This window comes from Aquarana catesbeiana, linkage group LG10 (genome assembly GCF_042186555.1).
Source record: "Aquarana catesbeiana isolate 2022-GZ linkage group LG10, ASM4218655v1, whole genome shotgun sequence".
NCBI classification, from domain to species: domain Eukaryota; kingdom Metazoa; phylum Chordata; class Amphibia; order Anura; family Ranidae; genus Aquarana; species Aquarana catesbeiana.
In genome coordinates, this window is record NC_133333.1 from 9,231,396 (window position 1) to 9,258,701 (window position 27,306).

General features: G+C 42.4%; 1 protein-coding gene across 1 annotated transcript in view; it reads left to right on the top strand.

Moving 5' to 3' along the window:
* LOC141111476 (IgGFc-binding protein-like) overlaps window positions 1-27,306 on the top strand; it is a 132,412-nt gene that overhangs the window by 25,390 nt on the left and 79,716 nt on the right. The window lies entirely within an intron of this gene.

Below are 27,306 nucleotides of genomic sequence, written 5' to 3' on the forward strand. Positions count from 1 at the left end.
TTGCCAAACTCATTATATACTCCTGGTGTAAAAATCCAATAACATGTTTTTATTTCTGGTTAGAGTTGGGAGAACCGTTCGGGCCAAGCAAAAGCCCTCAACATGGCGGGGAGGGTGCTTTGAGGCTGGGGGGGGCTCTGCCCCCCCACCTCAAAGCACCTTGTCCCCATATTGATGGGGACAAGGGCCTCATCCCTACAACCTTGGGCTGTGGTTGTGGGGGTCTGCAGACATGGGGCTTATTGGAATCTGGAAACCCCCTTTAAGAAGGGGGGGCCCCAGATCCTACCCCTCCATGTGAATGAGTATGGGGTACATAGTTCCCTACCCATTCATAAAAAAAGTGTCAAAAAGTAATAAAAACACAGAGACAGTTTTTGACAATTCCTTTATTAAAAAAAAAAAACAAGTGTCACCTGATGTAAATCCATCATCAATCACGATGCCGCCCCACCCCAAAGAGATAAAAAGAGAAATCACAATGCTGTTAACAATGGCAAACCGCCGAATGCCTGGCTTGCCGTTTGACAGTTCTTATATAGGTAAGGGGCGGGGTCACCTAGCGACGACACCTGGTGGCACCACCACCTTGTAAGGTCACGGACCCAGCATGCACCGATCCGTGATGTTACAAGGGGGCACTGCCACCAGGTGAGGTCGCCAGGTGGCTCTGCCCCTCAACTATTTTAAAACTGTCAAATGGCAATCCAGGCTTAAAAAAACAGTTTCCCCTTATGTAGATCCATTGTCAATCATGACGCTGCCTACATATCCTACATATCCTTCCCACCCAATTCCCCCTCTCCAAATCCCTCCAGCACAAATCCTCCCGCTGCCCCCTACCCAGCACAATAAATCTGCCCAAATTTCTTCTCCCAACAAAAATTTTCAACGCTGCCCCCCCAATCCCTCTTCTAGCACAGATCTTCCTCCCAGTTCTGGCACAAATCCACATCCCCCATCCCAGCACAAAACCTTCCCCTCTTCAAATACCATTAGATCCACTATTCCAGCTAAAATCCTCTCCCCACTTCTAGATCCTCTCTCCCAAGTCCTCCATTCCAGCACAACCCCTCCCCCATTCTGGGTTAAATCCCCCGCCATCCTTCCCAGCAAAAATCCTCTTTCCCCCAAATCCCAGCAAAAGTCCACTGCTCAGTTCTGTCATAAATCTTCCCACCGAAATCCCCCTTCCCAGTATCAAACCTCCCTCCCAAACACTGTTTGCCGCCCCCCCCCCCCCACCCCCACCCAAAAATACCAACGGCTGCCACTGGTATCTGCCAGCATCTCTTTGATTTGGGGGTGGGGAGGGTGGGTAAGAGGATACTGTATGTGCTAGGGAGCACTTTGGGAGGAGAGAGGTCTTGTGCTGGGTGAGGGGGGGGCAGATTTCATATCCAACCTCTCTCCTCCCAAAGTGCCCCATGCCTAGCACATACAATATCCTCTCACCCATCCTCCTCCACCCCCAAATCGCTGCAAGTACTCCTTTCTGTCTGTTTGCCTCCCCCCCCAAATCATTGCAAGTATTCCTACTGTTCTTTTTTAGGGGGGTCACTGCAAGAGTCAAGCACTCCTTTTTATCAGCTTACACACTTCAACCCCCCACCCCACCCCCACACGTGCAAGTGTCACAGTGTGTAATAATCACAGACCTCAGATCAGAGCCACAGATGCACAGCGGTGTCTCTTCTGCTCCAGGCTCATCCCACTGTATGTGTGGAGTGGAAGAAGTCATCAGAGCTGATGAAGAGACTGCGGTTTCACTCTACCAGGTGTCAGTGTGAAAGGCAGCCGGCAGGGAGAGACGTTGACTGTCAGAGCTAGCATTGTAGCGTGTGGGACACCAAACACCCCGTTCAAGCTGCGGGGCGGGTGTGCCCACACTAGCACCCCTGCCCACACACAAGGAGAGGAGGAGGAAGGGGAGCACTCTGGCACTTCAGTTCCCACACCTCTGTGGCGCCTGGGTGCGGTGCACCCCGCACACCCGCCCAGGCTCGGCCCTGGAGTCCCCTCTTACATCAGGGTCCCTATGAGAGTCCCCCTTACATCAAGGTCCATATGAGAGTCCCCCTTACATCAGGGTCCCCTATGAGAGCCCCCCTCACACAAGGGTCCCCTATGAGAGTACCCCTTACATCAGGGTCCCTATGAGAGTCCCCCTATTATGAGGGTCTCTGTGAGAGTCCCACCTTATATCAGGGTCCCTATGAGAATCCACCTTATATCAGGGTCCCTTTGGGAGTCCCCCTTACATCAGGGTCCCCGTGAGAGTCGCCAATATATCTGGTGTCCCCATCAGGCTGGCTCATAGATCAGTGGATGCACTCTCTGAGATCGGAGGGGGGCACAACTAAAATCTTAGGGAGCAGAGCCCATCTCAGCACCCACCTACATTCAAACCTGGCTGTGACCAGATTGACACGTGTCCCACCTTCTGTATCCCAGTTGTAGACTAATGAGAACGTTTGGAGCCAGTAGATATTTAAGTTTAAGCTGCTTAAATGTAGGCTTGTTGAAGCAGGAAACATGGTTTGTTTATTTACAGATTCACCGCCATTTTTTTTTTCTGTGGTATATTTGTGGTATATTGCAAGACAACCACTTAAAAAAAGAAAAATAATAACTATGTGTTTAGCCTCATCTGTGACATTGTCTGACAAATAATAAAACTTTGAGCAACCTTTTGATGTCCTCATTTCCTCATAGTAGTAGTAGAAGGAAAGTGCTGCACCATGTTATTCACAGATAGTAGTCTAATGCCCCGTACACACGGTCGGATTTTCCGACGGAAAATGTGTGATAGGACCTTGTTGTCGGAAATTCCAACCGTGTGTAGGCTCCATCACACATTTTCCATCGGATTTTCTGACACACAAAGTTTGAGAGCAACAAAATCCGTTGTCGGAAATTCCGATCGTGTGTACACAAATCCGACGGACAAAGTGCCACGCATGCTCAGAATAAATAAAGGGATGAAAGCTATTGGCCACTGCCCCGTTTATAGTCCCGACGTACGTGTTTTACGTCACCGCGTTTAGAACGATCGGATTTTCCGACAACTTTGTGTGACCGTGTGTATGCAAGACAAGTTTGAGCCAACATCCGTCGGAAAAAATCCTAGGATTTTGTTGTCGGAATGTCCGAACAAAGTCCGACCGTGTGTACGGGGCATTAAAGTGAAATGAAAGACCGGGATCATCAAACTTTTTAAACAAAAGGTCCAATTCACTGTCCACCTTTCTATGAACAAGGTTAGTGTCACATACCCAGGGCCAGGGCAAGGGATGGGCGGGAGGGGTGACTGCCCTTGGTGCAATTGTTTTTTGCAGGGGTGTGGGCACCCTTACCCTGAACCTAAGGGAAGGAGGGGGTGTAGTTAGGCATCTTTGCCCTGGGCTCTGGATAGCCTTGTCCCGGCACTGCACATATCTAAAGATGAAATGATGAGGGTGGCTGTCATGAGGGCCATGTACCTGATGTAAGCCTGAAGTAGTTGGGAGGCCTCCCTTGCACCTTGGGTCCTTAAAGCTTCTGGAGATGGAGACAGAGACTTGGTGGGGCACCGAGTGGCAGAGGTGCCAAGGGTGCGGAGCACCGTGCAAGCCTTAGTCCGGGATCCGAGCCGAGGTCAAGTCCAGTTGGGCAACGAAGCATAAAAGGGTTAATCAGAAGAATGGTCGAGATCCAAGCCGGGGTCGGTTCCAATCTGGCAGCTGAGTACAAAAGGGGCAAAGAAGTAGAATGGTCAAGGTAGCAATCCAAGGTCAAAGGCAAGCAGCAATCAAGAGTAGTCAAACAGGTTTCCAGGTCACAACAGGTTCAGACAGATCACACACTAGCACAGGAACAAGGGGGGACTGAAGATAATCCAGCAATTTGGCAGTGCCTGGGCTGGGTTTATATAGGGACGTTTGAGGTCACTTCCTGTGCACCTCCTGGGGATTTTCCCGCCTTTTTCCATCAGGTTGAGGTCACTTCCTGTGAGCGTCTTGGGCATTCTCCTGCCCTTTTCCATCAAGTCTTCTGCGCAGGTGCGGTTTGGCACCATGAGGCGTCTTGGGCGCATGCTCAGTTGGCATGGATTTCCTCTTGCGGCAATGCGCCATTGGTGCATGCGTAGTAAGCCCTGGACTCTTACAGTGGCCTTTCTTGTATCTCCTGCCCAAGCACCCCTGAAGATGGAATAGATGTTGCCAAGAGAAAGGAGGAGCATGAGTGTCCAACGATCTTGTTTGCAGAAGCTTTAAATGGAAATGCCAGCTAGGCAGATCATTAGAATTACAGTTCAGGAGGATAGCAAAGCCCAGCAGAGATCCCAACAAGCAGGCAGCAGGAATGTACATAGAGGACTGAAGCTGACTCTTGGGGTAGTCCAGAGAAGAAATTAGGTGTTATTGTGCAGCAGAATCGGAGGCAATAATGGCATCATAGAGCAAGCCGAGGTCAGCAATCAGTGGGCAGTGCAAGCTGAGTCAAGGTTCTGGATGACGCCAAGGTCAGGAACTAGTAGAGCAAAATCCAAAATCAGGTCAAGAGAGAGCCGGGTCAGTAACAGGAAGCATATGCAAAGCATAGGCCAGAACAAAGGGAGCAAGCTGAAGACCAGTCAGCACTGACAATGAGCGAGAACATCCCTAAATAGGCCATCTGGTGCCAATACTGACTTTGAGCATGCACACATGTCCACACACACACACACACTGTAAAGCACGTGCAACCTTACATCAGCGTCCCTATAAGAGTCACCTCATATCAGGTGCCCCCACCAGGCTGGCACGTAGATCAGTGGATGTCACTCTCAGAGATCTGAGGGGGGGCACAACACCTCCCTAAATTCGGACCTGGCTGTGACCAGCTTGACAGAGGTCCCACCTGCTGCATCCCAGTTGTAGACTAATGAGTTTGGAGCCAGAAGATATAGGCGGAATTCCAGAACCCATGGTAGATCCTTCTAAAATAAATAAAATATTATGCTTAGCATTGTGCACTTAATTGATGAGTATAGCTATCGCATTCGTAATTTAAGTGTTTTTGTTATTTATTTAGATCTTTAGATAAAGAACTTAGATGCAATTTTTTTCTTTTTTTTTTAATTTCTCATAGCAAACAAGCTGACAATGTCTGAAACATTTAGCATTCAGCCTTCAAAGGACACGCCGAAGAGAATTCAGCTTTTATATTCAATGATGCAAAAATTCCATTATGATTTTTGGTTTGCAGACCATTAAACCTAAAATACATCTTTACATTTTTTAATATGAAATAATAACTTTAATGCTGTGCGAATAATTATTGCAGTATGAACTTTAGGCTGCTTGAATGTAGACTTAAATGTTTAAGCAGGAAACATGGTTTGATTGATGTACAGAGTCACCGCCATTTTATTTAAAGTATTCTTTATAATAGAAAATATATTGGGGATGTGAAACATTGTTGGCTATTCATTAGTGTTTTATTCATACTGGAAGATGATCCAGACAACCATTTAAAAAATAAAATAATGGTGTTTTTGGCGCTATCTGTGACATTGCCTGACGAAAAATAAAGCTATGAACAATCTTTTGATGTTCGCATTTCCTCACGAGGTAATAGAAGTAAATTGGTGTACCATGTTATTCACAGATAGATATTTCGACTCGTTGTTTACATAAATTAGTTTAGTTACATTTTCTTCATTCATTTTCAAAATGTCTTTCGTTTATTTAAATTCAAATTTATTTGAATTTTTTGAATTAGTCGAAGTTAACTCAATTTGAACGATTCCGGAAAATTCTAATCAATTCAAATTGCACTCAAATTCAAATCCAATTCCATTTGAAATTGAATTTATTCTATTCTAAATTGAAATTTTGGAAGATGGTTATATTCTTTATATTCCATTCCATTCTGTTGTTTATTCTGTTCTATTTTAATTTATTCTTTTATGTTCTATTCTTTTCTTTTCTATTATATTCTATTCTATTTGATTTCAAATTTATTCTATTCGAAATTCCCATTTTAAAAATTTCTTATGTTGTTATATTCATTCTATTCTATTCTATTGTTTTTTTTTTTCTATTCTTTTCTATTTTATAATTTTATTTTCTATTCTATTCATTTCTATTCTTTTCTACTCTATTTTATTCTATTCTTTTCTATTCCATTTTTGTTTCAAATATTTTTATTGAAAATTTGCAATTTACAAGCCTTAAACAGAAACAGAAAGGGATAGATTTACAAAGCTTGTATCAAACCCACTACCAATTTTCTATTCTATTTGAATTTATTCTATTCAAACTTTGAATTTCAGAAGATGGTTATATTTTTTCTATTATATTATTTTATTCTATTCTTTTCTATTCTATTATGTTCTATTATGTTCTATTATGCTCTACTGTAATCTATCTATTCTATTCAAATTCAGTTTTAATATATTAGAATTTTGGAAAATGGTTATATTCTTTCTATTCTATTCTATTTTTTTTTTTTTACAAATTCTTTTATATTCTTTTATTTATTTTATTCCTTTCTTTATTTATTATATTCTTTTTTATTCTATTCTTTTCTATTCTATTGGAATTTAAATGTATTCTATTTGAAATTCGAATTTCAGAAGGTGGTTATATTCTTTCTATTTTATTCTATTATATTCTATGCTATTCCTTTTTTATTCCATTTTTTTTTTCTGTTATATTCCTTTATTTTCTATTCTATTCCTTTATTTTCTATTACATCCCTTTATTTTCTATTCTAATTTTTCTATTCTTTTATTTTCCATTCTGTTCTGTGTTACTTTATTATATTCTATTCTTTTATTTTCTATTCTTTTCTTTTTTATTCTATCCTTTTTTATTCTATTATTTTCTATTCTATTGGAATTTGAATGTATTCTATTTGAAATTCGAATTTCAGAAGATGGTTATATTCTTTCTATTTTATTATATTCTATGCTATTCTTTTTTTATTCCATTCTATCCTTTTATTTCCTGTTATATTCCTTTTTTTTTCTATTCTATTACTTTATTTTCTATTACATCCCTTTATTTTCTCTTACATCCCTTTATTTTCTATTCTAATTTTTCTATTCTTTTATTTTCTATTCTGTTCTGTTTTACTTTATTATGTTCTATTCTTTTATTTTCTATTCTATTATTTTCTATTCTATTATATTATTTTCTAATCCTTTATTTTCTGGTTTATTTTATTCTCTTCGGACTTTCGAATTTGATTCAATTTGAAACCAAATTTCTTCCAAAATTTTGTTTAGTTTTGTTTAAATTAATTACTATTGTAATAAAATTGTAATTTGTATGATATAATTGTAATAAAAAAATGCGTCCGAATTTTGATTCAGAATGAAACGGACCGCGCATGTCTATTCACAATAGCCTGAAATTGAAATGATAGGTCATCAAACCTTTTACACAAAAGGGCCAGTTCCCTGTCCACTGCTCTGTGAACAAGGTTATTGTCACAAACCTGACAGAAGATTGAAATGATGAGGGTGATCTTTCTTGTATCTCCTGCCCAAGTATCCCTAAAGATGGAACATTTGTTGCCAACAGAAAGGAGGAACATGAGTGCCCAAAGATATTGTTTGCAGAAACTTGAAACGGAAATGCCAACCAGGTGGATCCAGCAGAACCTGCAGCCAAGAGTGATGGACAGAATCACAAAGCAAACCAGCAGAAGTTAAAGGAGAACAACTCAGGTTAGGCCACAGGTTCAGGATGGCAAGGACCACCGGTGATCCCAGGAGGCGGGCGGCTGGAATGTACATAGATGAACCACTTCAGCTCCAGAAGGTTTTACCTCCTTCATGACCAGGGGCATTTTTTTTGCTTTTCGCCACTGCGCTACTTTAACTGGCAATTGCGCGGCCATTCAACACTGTAGCCAAATTAAAATTATATACTTTTTTTTCACATAAACAGAGTTTTCTTTTGGTGGTCTTTGATAGTCTTCCAAACAAGTGACTGGGAATGGACATTCAGAGTCAGGAAAAAAATTCCTAAGGAACCTAATCCATCCCCATCCAGATTTAATTTTTTTCCATAACCCTGGTGAAGAGGGACTTTTGGAAACCTCTAAACACGGATATTTTTAATACTGAATGCAACAACAAGTAAATATGATCTGAACAAAAACTCCCAAGCTGGAGGTCTCAGTCTTCTACTTCATTACTGGCCAATAGTAATGTGACGGCGATAGGAAGGGTTGATTAACTGTTGATTAAGGACTAAGCATAAAAAGTCCCCTCACCCATCCAGTGTGTTGTTTGGTTTACATTTAATGTAAACTTTTCTAACTGAGGGCAATCAGTACAATTTTCTTCCTGCAATCTCATTTTTATTCTACGACTACTTCACTTTACAGCCCCACCCCCTTTACATCACTACCCCTTTACACCAGTGTCCTCAGTCCCCTCTTTCACATCACAGCCTCACCCCTTTACATCACTACCGCTTTACACCAGTGTCCTCAGTTCCCTCTTCCACATCACAGCCCCACCCCCTTTACATCACTACCCCTTTACACCAGTGTCCTCAGTCCCCTCTTCCACATCACAACCCCACCCCCTTATATCACTACCCCTTTACACCAGTGTCCTCAGTCCCCTCTTCCACATCAAAGCCCCACCCCCTTTACATCACTACCCCTTTACACCAGTGTCCTAAGTCCCCTCTTCCACATCACAACCCCACCCCCTTATATCACTACCCCTTTACACCAGTGTCCTCAGTCCCCTCTTCCACATCACAACCCCGCCCCCTTTACATCACTAATCCTTAACACCAGTGTCCTCAGTCCCCTCTTTCACATCACAGCCCCACCCCCCAGCCCCACCCCCTTTACACCAGTGTCCTCAGTCCCCTCTTCCACATCACAGCCCCACCCCCTTTACATCACTACCCCTTTACACCAGTGTCCTCAGTCCCCTCTTCCACATCACAGCCCCACCCCCTTGTTCTGTTCCATTTGTTTAGATGCGGCATTTGTCATTTCGCATAGTTTGTCCTCAGTCCCCTCTTTCCCATCACAGCCCCACTCCCTTTACATCACTACCCCTTTACACCAGTGTCCTCAGTCCCCTCTTTCCCATCACAGCCCCACCCCCTTTACATCACTAGCCTTTTACACCAGTGTCCTCAGACTCCTCTTTCCCATCACAGCCCCACCCTCTTTACATCACTACCCCTTTACACCAGTGTCCTCAGTCCCCTCTTTCCCATCACAGCCCCACCCCCTTTACATCACTACCCCTTTACACCAGTGTCCTCAGTCCCCTCTTTCCCATCACAGCCCCACCCTCTTTACATCTCTACCCCTTTACACCAGTGTCCTCAGTCCCCTCTTTCACATCATAGCCTCTTCAATTTTATATCACAGTCACCTTCATAACACAGACCCCCTTGCAATCACAGATACCCCCTCACATCACAGACCCCTTCACATAACGGCCCCCCATTGCATCACAGCACCCCCCTCCTCACATCACTGCCCCGCCCTTAGTTCAAAGCATCCCATGCAATCACAGACCTTCCACCCCCATATTACAGACCCCCCTTCTCACATCCTCCCCTTCCAATCACATCCCCCCACATCACAGCCATTGTCATTTTTGGTGTAATACTAGATATGTGCAATTTGTTTCGTTCCAAATTCGTTTTTTCATGAAATTCAACAAATTCATTAATTCGGAAACATCCAAATTAACGAAAACCCGTTTAACAAATTTTTCTGCATATTCGTAAATTCGAATATTCGAAAATTTGTAAATTTATAAAATTGAAAATGTTAAAATTCAAATATTCATAAAATTTGTATATTCGTAAATTCCTAAATTCGAAATTAGAAAGTCCGAAAACCGGAAAATTTGAAAATCTGAAATAATTATATAAAATTATAGGTATTGGAATTGCCTTTAAAATTTGTCTGTTAGTGAACGTAACGAATACAAATTTATCTGAAGTTACGAATTATCCAAAATAATGAATGCTGTACCTAAACGAACGTGACGTAACAAATTACTAATAATAAATAACAATAAAAATAATAAAAACTTTTTTATTATTATTTATTATTAATTTGTTCTGTTCCCTTTGTTTAGATGAGGCATTTGTCATTTCGGATAGTTTGTAACTTTGGATAAATTCGTATTCGTCACGTTTACTAACAGCCAAATTTGAAAGGAAATTCCAATACCTATAATTTAATAGTTAGTTATTATTAGTTAGTTAGTTATTCTTTCAAATTTTCGGATTTTCGTTCTTTCGAATTTTCAGATTTTCTTTCTTATTTACGGATTTTCAAATACACGCATTTTTGAAATGATGAAATTATGAATTTTCGAATTTTCAAATTTATGTATTTTCACATTTACGAGTTGTGATTTTTAACGAATGACCTGAAAAACGTAATAAACAAACAAAAAAAAATTTTGGCCAGTGCACATGTCTATGAGATACTTTCAAAGGGAAATCATATTTAAAGGGATGCAGACCCTGCCACTTTCCTCATTAGAACCCTGCAAGTGCAGCAGCTGACTGATAATTTTATAATCACTCCCATTCCCATTCACTGTGCACATGGATACAAATAAACAAACAGCTATTTCTTCAGAATACCAAAAGGTAGGAATCTGCAACAAAGTTTGTTACAATCCCCGCAATGTACAGAGATCATCCAGAGGGGGATTTTTTTTCTTTTTCTCAACAAAAGTGGGGTTACTCTTTAAGGTTAAAACATATATGCAAAAAACAAAAAAATGCAGCGCTGTGTGATACTGAACCTTAAAAATGCATAGATAGTGCCATAAACAATGAAAATCAATATCGCTAATAAATGTAACTATAAACATAAAAAAATATTTTTGTGTGTAACAAGCAAGCTCACAGTGAAATATTTTTAGTATTATTCCTTAAGATCAAGTGTCCAAAAAAAAGAGAGATTTTTTCTCCCAATTTTCATGAATCCACAGAGACAAAAGTGCAAATTGGGGTATTATACGTATTACTGTCCAAAAGGTGACTCTAGTGATGATAATCCTGATCAGAAGAGGGTGACTTCACGTGCTCCCCCCCGTGTGAATGGGCTCACCTCCAACAGTGTGACCGCACGCTTAAGTTTGGTCCACATAAGCAGTTGAACCAATCCTGAGCTCTAAGTGAAACTGGCTCAGCAGGATCCCACAGGAAAATCCAGAGAAGTCGTCCTCAATTTTAAAACAAGAAAGAGGCTGGATAGTGCATGTATCGCTGGTTTAAAAATTTATTTAGAAAGCATAACATCAGGGTACTCAGACATTTTAGGTGCTTCCAGCGCACCAAAATATAAAAGCATTAAGCATAGGATTCTTCTCCAAACGACTTTCAAACTTGCATGTGTCAGCAGCTTGTACAAACAAGCATATATTCAAGCTCCTCCACCGTCCTGGCCCCTCCCCAACATATGACAACACAGGGCTAATTACGTGTCTTCCTCGGGGGGATTCCGGCAGATCCCCTGAGGAAGACACGTGATTATCCCTGTTTTAAATTGAGGACAACTTCTCTTTTATCTTTTGGACAGAAATACGTATAATACCCCAATTTGCACTTTTGTCTCTGTGGATTGATGAAAATTGGGAGAAAAATTCTCTCTCTCTTTTTTGGACACTTGATATTAACCACTTCAGCCCCGGAAGAATTTACCCCCTTCCTGACCAGATCACTTTTTGCGATTCGGCACTGCGTCGCTTTAACTGACAATTGTGTGGTCGTGCAAAGTGGCTCCCAAACAAAATTGACATCCTTTTTTCCCACAAATAGAGTTTTTTTTTGCTGGTATTTGATCACCTCTGCAGTTTTTTTTTTTGCGTGATAAGCAAAAAAGAGCGACAATTTTGAAAAAAAAAACGCATTATTTTTTTACTTTTTGCTATAATAAATTTTTTTTTCCACAGTTTAGGCTGATATGTATTCTTCTGCATATTTTTGGTAAAAAAAAATTGCAATAAGCGTATATTGATTGGTTTGCGCAAAAGTTATAGCTCTACAAAATAGGGGATAGTTTTATGGCAGTTTTATTAATAATTTTTTTTTTTTACTAGTAATGGCGGCGATCAGCGATTTTTATCTTGACTGCGACATTATGACGGACACGTCGGACAATTTTGACACATTTTTGGGACCATTGGCATTAATACAGCAATCAGTGCGATTGAAAATGCATTGATTGTAAAAATGTCACTTGCAGTGAAGGGGTTAACACTAGGGGGCAGCGAAGGGGTTAATGTGTGTCCTAGTTTGTGTTCTAACTGAAGGGGGATGGGGACTGTGCTCTGTATGAAGAGATGATCTGTCAGTTCCCTGCTCAGAAAACCGGAAACTGTGTGTTTACACAGTTCCGGGTTCTCCGTGTGCCCCGAGCGATCGCGGGAGCCTGGCTGTGATCGAGACCACCAGGCACTCGCATCGGCTCGGGGAGCGAGCGGGTGGCGCGCGCGTGCCTCCTAGTGGCCACAGGGCAAAGCGACGTTACATAACGTCGTTTTGGCCCAGCCGTGCCATTCTGCTGCAGTACAACTGCGGAGGCTGGTCGGCATGTGGTTAAGGTTATCATAATAAATGGTTGTGATTGCTTTGAAAAGAAAAATTTGAACATTTTTTTTTTTTGCCTTATCTCTGACTGTATTGTTTCATTGTGTCATACACTTAACAATGGTCGGGGCATTATAACTTTTTTTACATCATGTGCTGATCCAGACTATAAAGATCCATTGGCATATAAGAAACCCAGGCTTTGTTCCCGGTGTCATAATATTGTTATGATACATGGCAGAAGGTCACCATACTCCGACTCCAAGAACTATTGTTTAGTGATTTTTCAGTTGATGGGTCCTGTACTCAAGGATTTGCTATAGACTGTGGATTGAGCAACTCAATGTAATCACTGTGTGCTTATGGAAAGGGAGACAGTACAATTACAATACAGTTCAATGCAAAAGAATAGGGAGGGCCCTGCTAATGGAGCTTACAATCTAGAAGGGTAGAGGGAAGCGGTACAAAAGGTAATAGCTGTGGGGCGGGGGGGGGGGATGAGCTGGTGGAGGTGGTCAATGTACAGTTTTGAAGTGGAAGCAGGGTAGGCTTCTCTGATTCAATGCATTTTCAGGGATCGCCTAAAGGTGGACAGGGTAGGAGATAGCCGAACAGATTGGGGTGGGGAGTTCTATAGGATAAGAGAGGTTCTGGAGAAGTCCTGCAGGCAAGCATGGGAGGAGGCGACAAGGGAGCTAGAGAGGAGGAGATGTTGGGAGGAGTGGTGTAGATTATGTGTAGGAAACACTGGGGGAGGGGGGGTCAAATGCAAATGGAGGGGGGAAACAAAGGCATGGGTAAGTTTAACAGAGGTGGGGGATTGCACAAGTGCATAGGGGGGGCACAAGGTGAGGGGGTGAAGCTGCACAAGATGAGGGGAAAGGGAGGATACATGTTTGCTGCACACGGTGGTGAAAAGGTGAGGGGGGAAAGGAGGTGCACATGATGAGAGGTGAAGAGGGGGATACACAAGATATGGGCGTGGGAGGGAAGCTGCACAAGGTGAAGGGGGTGAAAAAGGTGTGTGGGGGGGGCAGGGGGAAGTTCACAGAGTGGCCCTAAACCTTCTCTTTTGGGGTCCCTTCCGTTGCCGTTCGCTCATCCTCTTCTGTGTCTGACCCCATAGCAATCCTCTTGCTATGGGAGAAAACGGGGTAGGCTTGTTCCTGAGCCAGGCTGTGTGCATCCATAGACACATACAGCATGTCTTGACCCCATAACAATCCTCTTGCTATGGGAGAAAACGGGTAAGGCTTGCTCCCAAGCCAGGCTGTGTGCATCCATAGACACATACAGCAGGTCTTCTTGACCCCATAACAATCCTCTTGCTATGGGAGAAAACGGGGTAGGCTTGCTCCCAAGCCAGGATGTGTGCATCCATAGACACATACAGCATGTCTTGACCCCATAACAATCCTCTTGCAATGGGAGAAAACGGGGTAGGCTTGCTCCTGAGCCAGGATGTGTGCATCCATAGACACATACAGCATGTCTTGACCCCATAACAATCCTCTTGCAATGGGAGAAAACGGGGTAGGTTTGCTCCTGGGCCAGGCGGTGTGCATCCATAGACACATACAGCATGTCTTGGCCCTCCTCATAGGATTTGGTTGACAACAGCAGGAGCCAATGGCAGCTGCTGCTACCTCTGTGTCCTGTGAGAAGAGGACCATAGCTGGACTGAGACAGGACTTGTCCATAGCTGGACTGAGACAGGTACTGAAAATATATAGAAATGTGAGGGGGTGATATCACTACTGGAACATTTTTTTATCTTAATGCAATGGAATTTATTAAAGTGGTTTTAATAATAATAATAATAATAATAATAATAATAAACCCATGGGGACAAAAAAAAGACCCTACAAGACAAAGACCTAATGACCTAGTATGCATAGCATACTAGCTCATTATGAAATACTTACCTTAGATCGAAGCCCCCGCAGCGGTCCTGGCACACCGCTTTGGCCAACGACATGTCTCCCGGAGTTACTTCCGGGCATCACGGGCTCCGGCGCTGTGATTGGCCAGCGCCACAATGACGTCACAGCCGCACATGCATGTGGGAGCCGCCGGTAACGGCACACTAGCTGAAGAAAGGCACATGCGTATACAGAGAATATCTCCTAAACTGTGCAAGTTTAGGAGAAATTCACGGTAGCTACAGGTAAGACTATAATAAGGCAAAAAGTGGTTGTAAAGGGGTTTAAGGTGAAAAAAAAAAAATCTGCCTTTAGAACCACTTTAACTTTTACAGCAAGTGCTACCATTTACTATGTTATTATTTCCACCCTAGTTTTTTTATGTCTTAAAATTATTCGTAAATTATTGTGAAATGATTATCCCTTCTGTATTCACCATGCACTCTTAACCACTCCTCTTTGTTTCTTGCCACTATTTCTTCTCTGTACAATGTTCTCTGCAATTACTTGATTTAGTTGCAGAGCTGTTTGACCGAGCATATGAAAACCTCATCAAGTCCTGAGTGGCAGGACTGAATGCTCCTCACCAGCAGGTAAGTCATGAACTGATTATTACCATTCACAATTATATTAGTTTCTCATTGTAACTAGGAAAGTTAGGGTTTGAGCAAATAACAAAAACATCTACTCAAAAAAATATTTAGCTTTTCTCGCTTCCTGTCTGAAAAAAAAAAAAACATTACAAGTTAGCAGCTACAAATACTGCAGTTGCTGACTGTTAATAAAAGAACACTTACCTATCCAAGGGTCCAGCACTGTCTTCACCCGGGGCCAGTTCTACGCCGGTATTCGGGGTCCCCAGCATGTTTAGTGTGGGAAGCTGGCTGTGACTCCTTGTGGCTCCACAGACAGCTTCCCACAGCGGGCATGTGATTGGTCCCGCAGCCTCCTGGGACCTGTGGCATGTCCCAAGAGGCTGCGAGCAGGGAGGGAGGTTAACTTCTGCTACAATCACTGACCTGGAAGTGGGAGCGGGTACCTACCAAATCTAGGTACCTGCTCCCCACCACCAAAAAATGTCCAGAAGTTTTAGAGAAGTGGGGGGAAGAGAATATATAGCTGAACTTCCCTTTTAGGATCAAGTTCTGCTTTAACAAAAAAAAAAGTACTTTTGCAGTGCCCTGCAAGGGTTACATTTTCATTAGGTCTAGAACTAAATTTAGCTGTAACACCTTAATTCTCACTCCCCATGCAGCCATCACTCTCCTCTTCTCTCTGTTGCTCCGGGTTTTGGCTGGGTCCTCGTCATCCTGGTCATGGTTCTCGTTCTGTATTGTGATGTGATGACACCAGAGTTTTTGACCACTGGTCCGAGTGTCTTCGAAGAGAGGCTTCAAGGGATTGGTCACACACTGTAGTAGAAGCCTGCAAGAAAGAGGCCAACTTTTGCTGGAATCACTGACCAGAAGTGGGAATGGGTACCTACCAAAACTAGGTACCTGCTCACCGGAAGTGAGAGTGAGTACCTACCAAAACTAGGTACCTGCTCCCCACCACCAAAAAAATGTCCAGAAGTGTTAGAGAAGTGAGGGGAAGAGAATATATAGCTGAACTTCCCTTTTAGGGTCAAGTTCTGCTTTAACAAAAAAAAAAAAAAACTTTTGCAGTGCCCCCCCCCCCTCTCCTTGCAAGGGTTACATCTTCATTAGGTCTAGAACTAAATTTAGCTGTAACACCTTAATTCTCACTCCCCATGCAGCCATCACTCTCCTCTTCTCTCTGTTGCTCCGGGTTTTGGCTGGGTCCTCGTCATCCTGGCCATGGTCATGGTTCTGTATTATGTGATGACGCCAGAGTTTTTGACCACTGGTCCAAGCGTCTTCGAAGAGAGGCTTCAAGGGATCGGTCACACAGTGTAGTAGAAGCCTGCAAGAAAGAGACCAACTTCTGCTGGAATCACTGACCACTAGTGGGAATGGGTACCTACCAAAACTAGGTACCTGCTCACCAGAAGTGAGAGTGGGTACCTACCAAAACTAGGTACCTGCTCCCCACCACCAAAAAATGTCCAGAAGTGTTAGAAAAGTGGGGGGAAGAGAATAATAGCTGAACTTCCCTTTTAGGGTCAAGTTCTGCTTTAACAAAAATAAATACTTTTGCAGTGCCCCCCCCTCCTCGCAAGAGTTACATCTTCATTAGATCTAGAACTAAATTTAGCTGTAACACCTTAATTCTTGATCCCCATGCAGCCATCACTCTCCTCTTCTCTCTGTCGCTCCGGGTTTTGGCTGGGTCCTCGTCATCCTGGTCATGCTCATAGTTCTGTACTATGTGATGTGATGACGCCAGAGTTTTTGACCACTGGTCCAAGCGTCTTCGAAGAGAGGCTTCAAGGGATCGGTCACACAGTGTAGTAGAAGCCTGCAAGAAAGAGGCCAACTTCTGCTGAAATCACTGACCAGAAGTGGGAATGGGTACCTACCAAAACTAGGTACCTGCTCACCAGAAGTGAGAGTGGGTACCTACCAAAACTAGGTACCTGCTCCCCACCACCAAAAAATGTCCAGAAGTGTTAGAGAAGTGGGGGGAAGAGAATATATAGCTGAACTTCCCTTTTAGGGTCAAGTTCTGCTTTAACAAAAAAAAAAAAATACTTTTGCAGTGCCCCCCCCCCTCGCAAGGGTTACATCTTCATTAGGTCTAGAACTAAATTTAGCTGTAACACCTTTATTCTCACTCCCCATGCAGCCACCACTCCCTTCTTCTCTCTGTCGTTCCGGGTTTTGGCTGGGTCCACGTCATCCTGGTCATGGTCCTGGTTCTGTATTGTGATGTGATGACGCCAGAGTTTTTGACCACTGGTCCGAGCATCTTCGAAGAGAGGCTTCAAGGGATCGGTCACACATGTAGTAGAAGCCTGCATGAAATAGGAATAAGGAAAGTATTACAGCCTATTCCTCTATACCCCTTAACGAGTATTTATTCTTGCAGTTGAGGAGGACCCATGGCAAGAGTCGTTTTTTCTGCTGCCCCAAGTGGCTCTTTATATTTAGAGAAACTTGCAGTAATCATATAGAGCAGGGGTCTCCAAACTATGGCCATGGGCCACATCCAGCCCTCTAATGCCCCATACACACGATTGCACATTCCGACAACAAAATCCATGGACTTTTTCCGACGGATGTTGGCTCAAACTTGTCTTGCATACACAACGGTTACACAAATCTTGTCGGAAATTCCGAGCGTCAAGAACGCGGTGACGTACAACACGTACGACGAGCCGAGAAAAAGGAAGTTCAATAGCCAGTGCTGCTCTTCTGCTTGATTCCGAGCATGCGTGGAACTTTGTGCGTCGGAATTGTGTACACACGATCGGAATTTACGACAACGGATTTTGTTGTCGGAAAATTTGAGATCCAGATCTCAAATTTTGTGTGACTAGAATCCAGATGGAAAATGTCCGATGGAGCCTACACACGGTCGGAATTTCCGACAACAAGCTCCCATCGAACATTTTCCTTCGAAAAATCCGACCGTGTGTACGGGGCATAAGAGATTTTGTCCAGCCTGCAGGCAGGGTCAGTGGTGTAAGGATTTAGAACAGTTCAGCCTCCACTTCTAACCCCAAATCCACCCTGATTATGTTGATGTAAAAGATGCTTGGATGGGGACCCTGGTTTAAGGAGAGGACTCTGATGGGGACTTTGATATAAGGGAGTACTCTAATTAGGAACCCTATGTAAGGAGGGGCACTGATGAGGACCCTGATAAAAGGGGGGCTCTGATGAGGACCTTGCTGTAAGGGAGGCTCTGATGAGGACTTTGATGTAAAGGGGGGGCTTTGATGGGGACCCTGATAAAAGGGGGGCTCTGATGAGGACCTTGATGTAAGGGAAGCTCTGATGAAGACTTTGATGTAAGGGGGGGATTTGATGGGGATCCTGATAAAAGTCTCACTCCCTAGGACACACTTAACCCCTTGATCGCCCCCTGTTTTTAACCCCTTCCCTGCCAGTGTCATTTACACAGTAATCAGTGCATTTTTATAGCACTGATCGCTGTATAAATGACAATGGTCCCAAAATAGTGTCAAAAGTGTTCGATGTGTCCACCATAATGTCGCAGTCACGATAAAAATCGCAGATCGCTGCCATTACTAATAAAAAAAAATATTAATAAAAATGCCATAAAACTATCCCCTATTTTGTAGACGCTATAATCAATAGACGCTATAATCAATATATTGCAATTTTTTTTTTTTTACCAAAAATATGTAGAAGAATTCATATCTGCTAAGGAAAATAATATATTTTTGGGGGATTTTTGGGGGATATTTATTATAGCAAAAAGTAAAAAAAATTGCTTTTTTTTTCAAAATTGTCACTTTTTTTTGTTTATATCGCAAAAAATAAAAATCGCATTGGCGATCAAATACCACCAAAAGAAAGCTTTATTTGTGGGAAAAAAAGGACGTCAATTTTGTTTGGGTGCAACGTCGCACGACCGCGCAATTGTCAGTTAAAGCGACGCAGTGCCGAATCGCAAAAAGCGCTCTGGTCAGGAAGGGGGTAAAATCTTCCGGGGCTGAAGTGGTTAAGATAAAGGCCTTCTGTGTGTAGCAGTCCCCCCCCCCATACTTACATGAGCCCCATCTCTGTTCAGCAATGTTCACAAGTCCCTTGGCTGTCCCTGACTCACCCTCCTGATTGGCTGAGACACAGTTGCGGTGCCATTGGCTCCCACGGCTGTCAACCAAAGTCAGTTAGCCAATCGGGGGGGGGGCAGAATGGCAGCTCCGTGGTCTAAATGGCCACACAGAACTACAGATCGGTTTCGGGTGCCCCCATAGCAAGCTGCTTGCTGTGGGGGGCACTCGACAGGAGGGAGGGGATGGGGGCAGCAAAGTGGGACCCGGGAAGGGGAGGATCGGGGCTGCTCTGTGCAAATCCACTGCACTGTAGGAGGTAAGTATAACATGTTTGTTATTTATTTTTTAAACGAGACTTTACAATCACTTTAACTGCTGCCGTCAAATGACGACAGGGCGGCCCTTGTTCTGGGATGCCATCATACGACGCCGTCCCAAAAAGGCTGCTCTCTTGCACCCGCGGGGGCATGCAGCGCGGCGATCGCACCCACGCCGTGTTGCTAGGACACGGCGCGACCCCGATCTCGGGGACGGGGGCGTCCGCGGCTCTTTAACCATGTGATCGGCTGTGTCCAATCACAGCCGGTCACATGTAAACAAGGAAGTGCCGGTAATTGGCGCTCCTCGCCTCACACTGACAGAGTGTGTGGCAAGGAGAGCCGATCAGCGGCATCTCCACACAGGGGGACATCTAGGAATGAAATCAGGGCACTGATTACAGTATTGCAAAATAGTGTCACAAATCAGTGCCCACCATTGCCCACCAATGCCAGCTATCAGTTCCCACCAGTGGCAGCAATCAGTGCCCGCCACTGCCCACAAGTGCCAACAATCAGTGCCGCGTGGCGATGCCAGTCAGTGCTGGCAATCAGTGCCGCCTATCAGTGCTGCCCATCAATGCCCATCACTGCTGTCAATCAATGCCCATCAGTAATGCCCATCAGTGTTGCCCATCAGTGCCACCCATCAATGCCCATCAGTACCGCCTATCCGTGCCGCCTATCAGTGCCCACCAGTGTCGGCTATTAGTGCCCATCAGTGCCGCCTATTAGTGCCCGTCAGTGCCACCTAACAGTGCCCATAAGTGCGGCATATTAGTGCCTCCTCATCAGTGCCACCTAATCAGTGCCCATAAGTGCCACCTCATCAATGCCCACCAGTTCAGCCTATCAGTGCCCATCAGTGCCGACTCATCAGTGCACATCAGTGAAGGCGAAAAATTACTTTGTTACAAAATTTACTGGCAGAAAAGGGGTGTAAGTGCCCAGTAGGCAAGTGATTAATCAAAGTGCAATAATTACAGCACAAGACTTCCTGTTTAACTCTAAACTAACCTGTAAAGACAATTAAAGCCTCACCTATGAAGATTTTTAAGTGCCGTAGTTTGATGTCGTTCCACGGGTGTATACAAAATTTTAGCGTCTAACATGTTAGGTATCTATTTACTCGGTGTAACATCATCTTTTATATTTTACCAAACAATTGGGTGTTATATTGTGTAATGTGCATTCAAATTCATTAAAGTGTATTTTTTCCCCCCCCAAAACTTGCAAGACTCATTTTATTCTCTATATGTCATTTTTGGGGGCATTCTAAGTAATCCCCCCCCCCAAAAAAAAGCTGTTCTATGATTTTTACATTGGTTAAATTTGGTGCGTACCGGAATATTGGGAGGGTGGGATGGAAAGTTGTGTACAGATCACAAACAGCTTGCAACAATCCTCCCAATACTACTTCTCCTTATTAGGATACCACCACCCAATCAGGTAAGTGACCCCCTATATAACCTGTTAGCAATCATGTGAGCTCTTCTGGCCTTCCCTATTATTTACCATGCCATGTTGGACCGGCCCTTCCCTTGTTTTTTTTTTTGGTTTGACCCAGGCAATACAGATCTGACAGGGTTTTAAACAGTTTCCTACTCCATCCAACACCCCCCCTAAAATGTTTTGTCTTTACGTTTTTTTGTTTTATTACTAATCATTTCTCATATTCTTATTTTGATGCAGAATGAAGATGCCACATTTCCTGAAGCTATGTATGTTGCTAGCTTTTGCATGCGGTAAGTTTAATACATTTTATTGCATACCACGCAGTTCCCGCACCTCCAGCACTTAATGTATGCAGTGGCAAGGGGTAGTGGGGTGTGCTGAAGGGTCCAATGATGCCAGCTGCTGGGGGATCTATTGTTGCTGGAGGAGGGGAGGGGTCTTATGTTACTAGTAGGTCAATTTTTGCGGGGAGGGATCTACTGTTGAGGGAGGGGTCTATTGTTGCTGGCTGCTGGAGGGTCTATTAATGCTGCCTACTGGGGGATCAATTGTTGCTGGGGGATCTATTGTTGAGGGATGGGTTTATTGTTGCTGGGGTAGATCTGTTGTTGCTGGGGATCTATTGTTGCTGGGAGATCTATTGTTGCTGGGGGATCTATTGTTGAGGAATGGGTTTATTGTTGCTGGGGTAGATCTGTTGTTGCTGGGGGATCTAATGTTGTTGGGGGATCTATTGTTGAGGGATGGGTCTATTGTTGCTGGGGGATCTATTGTTGCTGGGGGATCTATTGTTGAGGAATGGGTTTATTGTTGCTGGGGGATCTATTGTTGAGGGATGGGTCTATTGTTGCTGGGGATCTATTGTTGCTGGGAGATCTATTGTTGAGAAATTGGTTTATGGTTGCTGGGGGATCTATTGTTGAGGGATGGGTTTATTGTTGCTGGGGTAGATCTATTGTTGCTGGGGGTACTATTGTTGCTGGGGGATCTATTGTTGAGAAATGGGTTTATTGTTGCTGGGGGATCTATTGTTGAGGGATGGGTTTATTGTTGCTGGGGTAGATCTGTTGTTTCTGGGGGATCTATTGTTGAGGAATGGGTTTATTGTTGCTGGGGTAGATCTGTTGTTGATGGGGGATCTATTGTTGCTGGGGGATCTATTGTTGAGGAATGGGTTTATTGTTGCTGGGGTAGATCTCTTGTTGCTGGGGGATCTAATGTTGTTGGGGGATCTATTGTTGAGGGATGGGTTTATTGTTGCTGGGGTAGATCTCTTGTTGCTGGGGGATCTATTGTTGAGGGATGGGTCTATTGTTGCTGGGGTACATCTGTTGTTTCTGGGGGATCTATTGTTGCTGGGGGTACTATTGTTGCTGGGGGATCTATTATAACCATCTTCTGAAATTTGAATAGAATAGTAAAGAATAGAATTAAAAAAACAGAATAGGAAACACACACTATAGTATAGAAAAAAAACAACAGAATATAATATAATAGAATGAATATAACCATCTTCCTATTCTAATATATTCTTTTCTATTCTATTCAAATTCATATTGATTCTATTTGAATTTTAGGAAATGGTTATATTCTTTCTAGTCTATTCCATTCTATTCTATTCCATAGTTTTTTTTATTGTATTCTTTTCCTATTTGTTTATTTTATTCTATTTTTTTTCTATTCTATTCTATTCTATTATTTTCCATTCTATTCTATTCTATTCTATTCTTTTCTATTCAAATGTATTCTATGTGAAATTCAAATTTCGGAAGATAGTTATATTCATTCTATTCTATTCTGTTGTGTTTTTCTATACTATTCTGTTATGTTCTATTCTATTCTAATCTATTCTTTTCAAATTTGAATTGATTTGAATTTTGAAAAATGGTTATATTCTTTCTATTCTATTCTATTCTATTCTATTCTATCATATTCTATTTTTTTTTTTATTATTTTTTTTTCTATTCTATTATAGTCTATTCTTTTCTATTTTATTCTTTTCTTATGCATTCAACTTCAAATTTCTTCAATTTGAAATTCGAATTTCAGAAGATGGTTAAATTGTTTCTATGTTATTCTATTCTATTTGTTTCTATTATATTCTAGTCTATTCTGTTCTTTTATTTTCTATTCTATTTTGTTCTGTTTTACTCTATTATATTCTATTCTTTTTTTTTTCTGTTATTTTTTTTTCTATTCAATTTTTATCCCTATACTATTCCTTTATTTTATATTCTATTTTTTTCTCTTTGGAAATTAGAAAACTATTAGAATTTGAAAACTATTTGAACTCGAAAAGTATTCGAAAACAATTTGAATTTCGTCCAAATTTTTATTTCGTTATTTCGGATTCGCTTAAATTCGGTACTATTGTAATTCGGAAATTCGGATACATCGTAATTTCCTGAAAAAACGAAAATTCGTCCGCATTTCAATTCGGAACGAGACGAACCGCACCTGTCTAGTAAAGTCCATCAAAGTCTACTAGTCGATTTAACACTACCCTCTCCATGGGGTGACAACGCTGTTGTCCAAGGGTGGCTAAATATTTCCTCCATAGACACAGTGCAGGAGTAAGTGTAGCCTTCCTAAGATAAGAGTTACTGACTGGATCACATGACATGGGACATATATTCCCATATATATCATTAAAAAAAATGCCTTTAGTTCTACTTGAGCTCTGGAAGCTTTTACCCCTTCGGCCGAAATTTTTTTGCTAGAAAATTACTCAGAACCCCCAAACATTATATATATATTTTTTTTTTTTTTGCAGACACCCTAGGGAATAAAATGGCGGTCATTGCAACTTTTTATCTCGCACTGTATTTGCGCAACAAAAAAAAAAAAAAATCAGTTTTATGATTTTAAAAAATAACAAAACAGTAAAGTTAGCCCAATTTTTTTGTATAATGCGAAAGATGATGTTACGCCGAGTAAATAGATACCTAACAGGTCATGCTTTAAAATTGCGCCCGCTTGTGGAATGACGCCAAACTTCAGGCGACGCTTTAAAAATTTTTTTACAGGTTACATGTTTAGAGTTACAGAGGAGGTCTAGTGCTAGAATTGTTGCTCGCGCTCTAACACACGCGGCGATACCTCACATGTGTAGTTTGAACGGCGTTTACATATGTGGGCGGGACTAACGTGTGTGTTCTCTTCTGGGCGCGAGCTACCAGGGGCATTTTAAACTTTTTTTTTATTATTTTATTTTTTATTTTACTTTATTTTTTTTTTTTTACTTTCTTTTACAACATTTTTTTTTTAACACTTTTATTCATATTACAAGGGATGTAAACATCCCTTGTAATAGGAATCGTTCGTGACAGGTCCTCTTTATGGAGAGATGCGGGGTCAATAAGACCCCACATCTCTCCTCCAGGCTGGAAAGCATGTGATCGAGAGAAAAAAATTCACAGATCTCATGCCGACAGCCGCGACCGCGGCTTTGTTTACTTCTCCGATGGTCATAGAGATGACCGTTGACCATCTGGTCATCGGAAATCTCTATCGTCATCATCCGGCGCTGGATGATTCTTTCTCCGGGTCTCCGGTGGCACAGGAGAGTCCGGAGAAGCACCGGATGGCGGTGGGAGGGGTAAACATCCCTTGTAATAGGAATCGTTCGTGACAGGTCCTCTTTATGGAGAGATGCAGGGTCAATAAGATCATCATCTCTCCTCCAGGCTGGAAAGCATGAGATCGAGGAAAAAAAATTCACCGATCTCATGCTGACAGCCGCGATCGCGGCTTTGTTTACTTCCGGGAACCCGGGCGTGACGTCATAACGTCGCGTCCGGGCCTCCAACAGTCATAGAGATGACTGATGACCATCTGGTCGCTGGAAATCTCTATTGTCGTCATTTGGCACTGGATGATTCTTTCTCCGGGTCCCAGTGGCACAGGAGAGCCCGGAGAAGCACCAGATGGCGGCAGGAGGGGTAAACATCCCCTGTAATAGGAATTGTTCATGACAGGCCCTCTTTATGGAGAGGTGCGGGGTCAATAAGATCATCATCTCTCCTCCAGGCTGGAAAGCATGAGATTAAGAAAAAAAATTCACCGATCTCATGCCGACAGCTGCGATCTCGGCTTTGTTTACTTCCGGGAACTCAGGCGTGACATCAGGCGGGCCTCCAACGGTCATAGAGATGACTGGTCGTCATCCGGCGCCAGACGATTCTTTCTCCGGGGTCCCCAATGGCATGGGAGAGTCCGGAGAAGCACGGGAGCATGGGATGGCGGCGGGTGTCCCCTCCCATCACTTGTAAGAACGATCAAGTGGCGTAACTGTCGCTATGATCATTCTTATGGTGCACAGAATCGCTGGCTGAAAACAAGGATATCTGAATGATGCCTGTAGCTAGAAAATTTTTGCTAGAAAATTACTTAGTACCCCCAAACAAAATTTTTTTTTCAGACACACTAGAGGAAAAAATGGCTGTTATTGCAATACTTTATGTCACACAGTTTTTGCGTCTTACGAGAGCAATTTTTTTTTTTTTAAATACACTTTTTTTTTAATTAAAAAATAACAGTAGTTATTAGCCCATTTTTTTTAATATTATGAAAGATAATGTTACACCAAGTAAATTGATGCCCAACGTGTCACGCTTCAAAATTGTGCGTAATGGCGACAAACTTTGGCCCTTAAAAATCCTCCATTGGCGAAGTTTAAAAATTTCTACAGGTTACCAGTTTTGAATTACAGAGGAGGTCTAGGGCTCAAATTATTGCTCTCGCTCTAACGATCGGGCCGATACCTCACATGTACGGTTTGAACCCCTGTTTTCATATGCAGGCGCGACTCACATGTGCGTTCGCTTCTGCGCGTGAGCTCGGCGGGACAGGGCGCTTTTTACATTTTTTCTTTATTTTTTCGTATATATTTTACTTTTTATTTTTTTATTTTTACACTGTCCTTTAAAAAAAAAAAAAATTGAGTCACTTTTATTCCTATTACAAGGAATGTAAACATCCCTTGTGATAGAAAAAATGACAGGACCTATTCTTTTATTTTCTATTCCATTCTAATCTTGTTAATTTCTTTTCTTTTCTATTCTATTGTAAAAAGCAGCCTAAGTAGGAATCATCATCTTATTTCACTTTAATACCTTACACTATTTATTGCAATATGTTTCCATTTCGAATTTGAATTCTTTTTCGAATTTGAATTCATTTTCCGAATTTGAATTTGCATAATTCATTTCGTTATCATTTATTTTGGGTTTATTTCGGATTTGTTGAAATCTGCTACTTTTGTGATTCAGAAATTCGGATACGTCCCAATTTTTGAATAACTTAAAGTGTAAGTCCACCCTAAAACTAAAATCCCTACATCTACAGACATTCACATTCTAATGTCCTGTACACATGATAGATTTTTCCGACAACAAAATCCAACAACAAACAAAATGTTTTTTTTTTTCCGACGGATGTTGGCTCAAACTTGTCTTGCATACGCACGGTCGTACAAATCTTGTCGGAAATTCCGAACGTCAGGAACGCGGTGACGTACAACACGTACGACGAGCAGAGAGAAATGAAGTTCAATAGCCAGTGCGGCTCTTCGGCTTGATTCCGAGTAGGGATGAGCTTCGAGTTTGAGTTGAACTCATGTTCGACTCGAGCAATGGCTGTTCGCAAGTTCGCCGAACAGAGAACAATTTGGGGTGTTCGCGGCAAATTCAAATGCCGCGGAACACCCTTTAAAAGTCTATGGGAGAAATCAAAAGTGCTAATTTTAAAGGCTTATATGAAAGTTATTGTCATAAAAAGTGTTTGGGGACCCAGGTCCTGCCCCAGGGGACATGGATCAATGCAAAAAAAAGTTTTAAAAACGGCTGTTTTTTTCATGAGCTGTGATTTTAATAATGCTTAAAGTCAAACAATAAAAGTGTAATATCCCTTTAAATTTCGTAGCTGGGGGGTGTCTATAGTATGCCTGTAAAGGGGCGCATGTTTCCCTTGTTTAGAACAGTCTGACAGCAAAATGACATTTCAAAGGAAAAAAAGTCATTTAAAACTACTCGCGGCTATTGCATTGCCGGTCCGACAATACACATAGAAGTTCATTGATAAAAACGGCATGGGAATTCCCCACAGGGGAACCCCAAACCAAAATTTAAAAAAAAAATGACGTGGGGGTCCCCCTAAATTCCATACCAGGCCCTTCAGTTCTGGTATGGATATTAAGGGGAACCCCGGCCAAAATTTAAAAAAAAAATGACGTGGGGGTCCCCCTAAATTCCGTACCAGACCCTTCAGGTCTGGTATGAATATTAAGGGGAACCCCGCACCAAACTTTTTTTAAAAAATGGCGTGGGGTCCCCCAAAATATCCATACCAGACCCTTATCCGAGCATGCAACCTGGCTGGCCGCAGGAAAAGAGGGG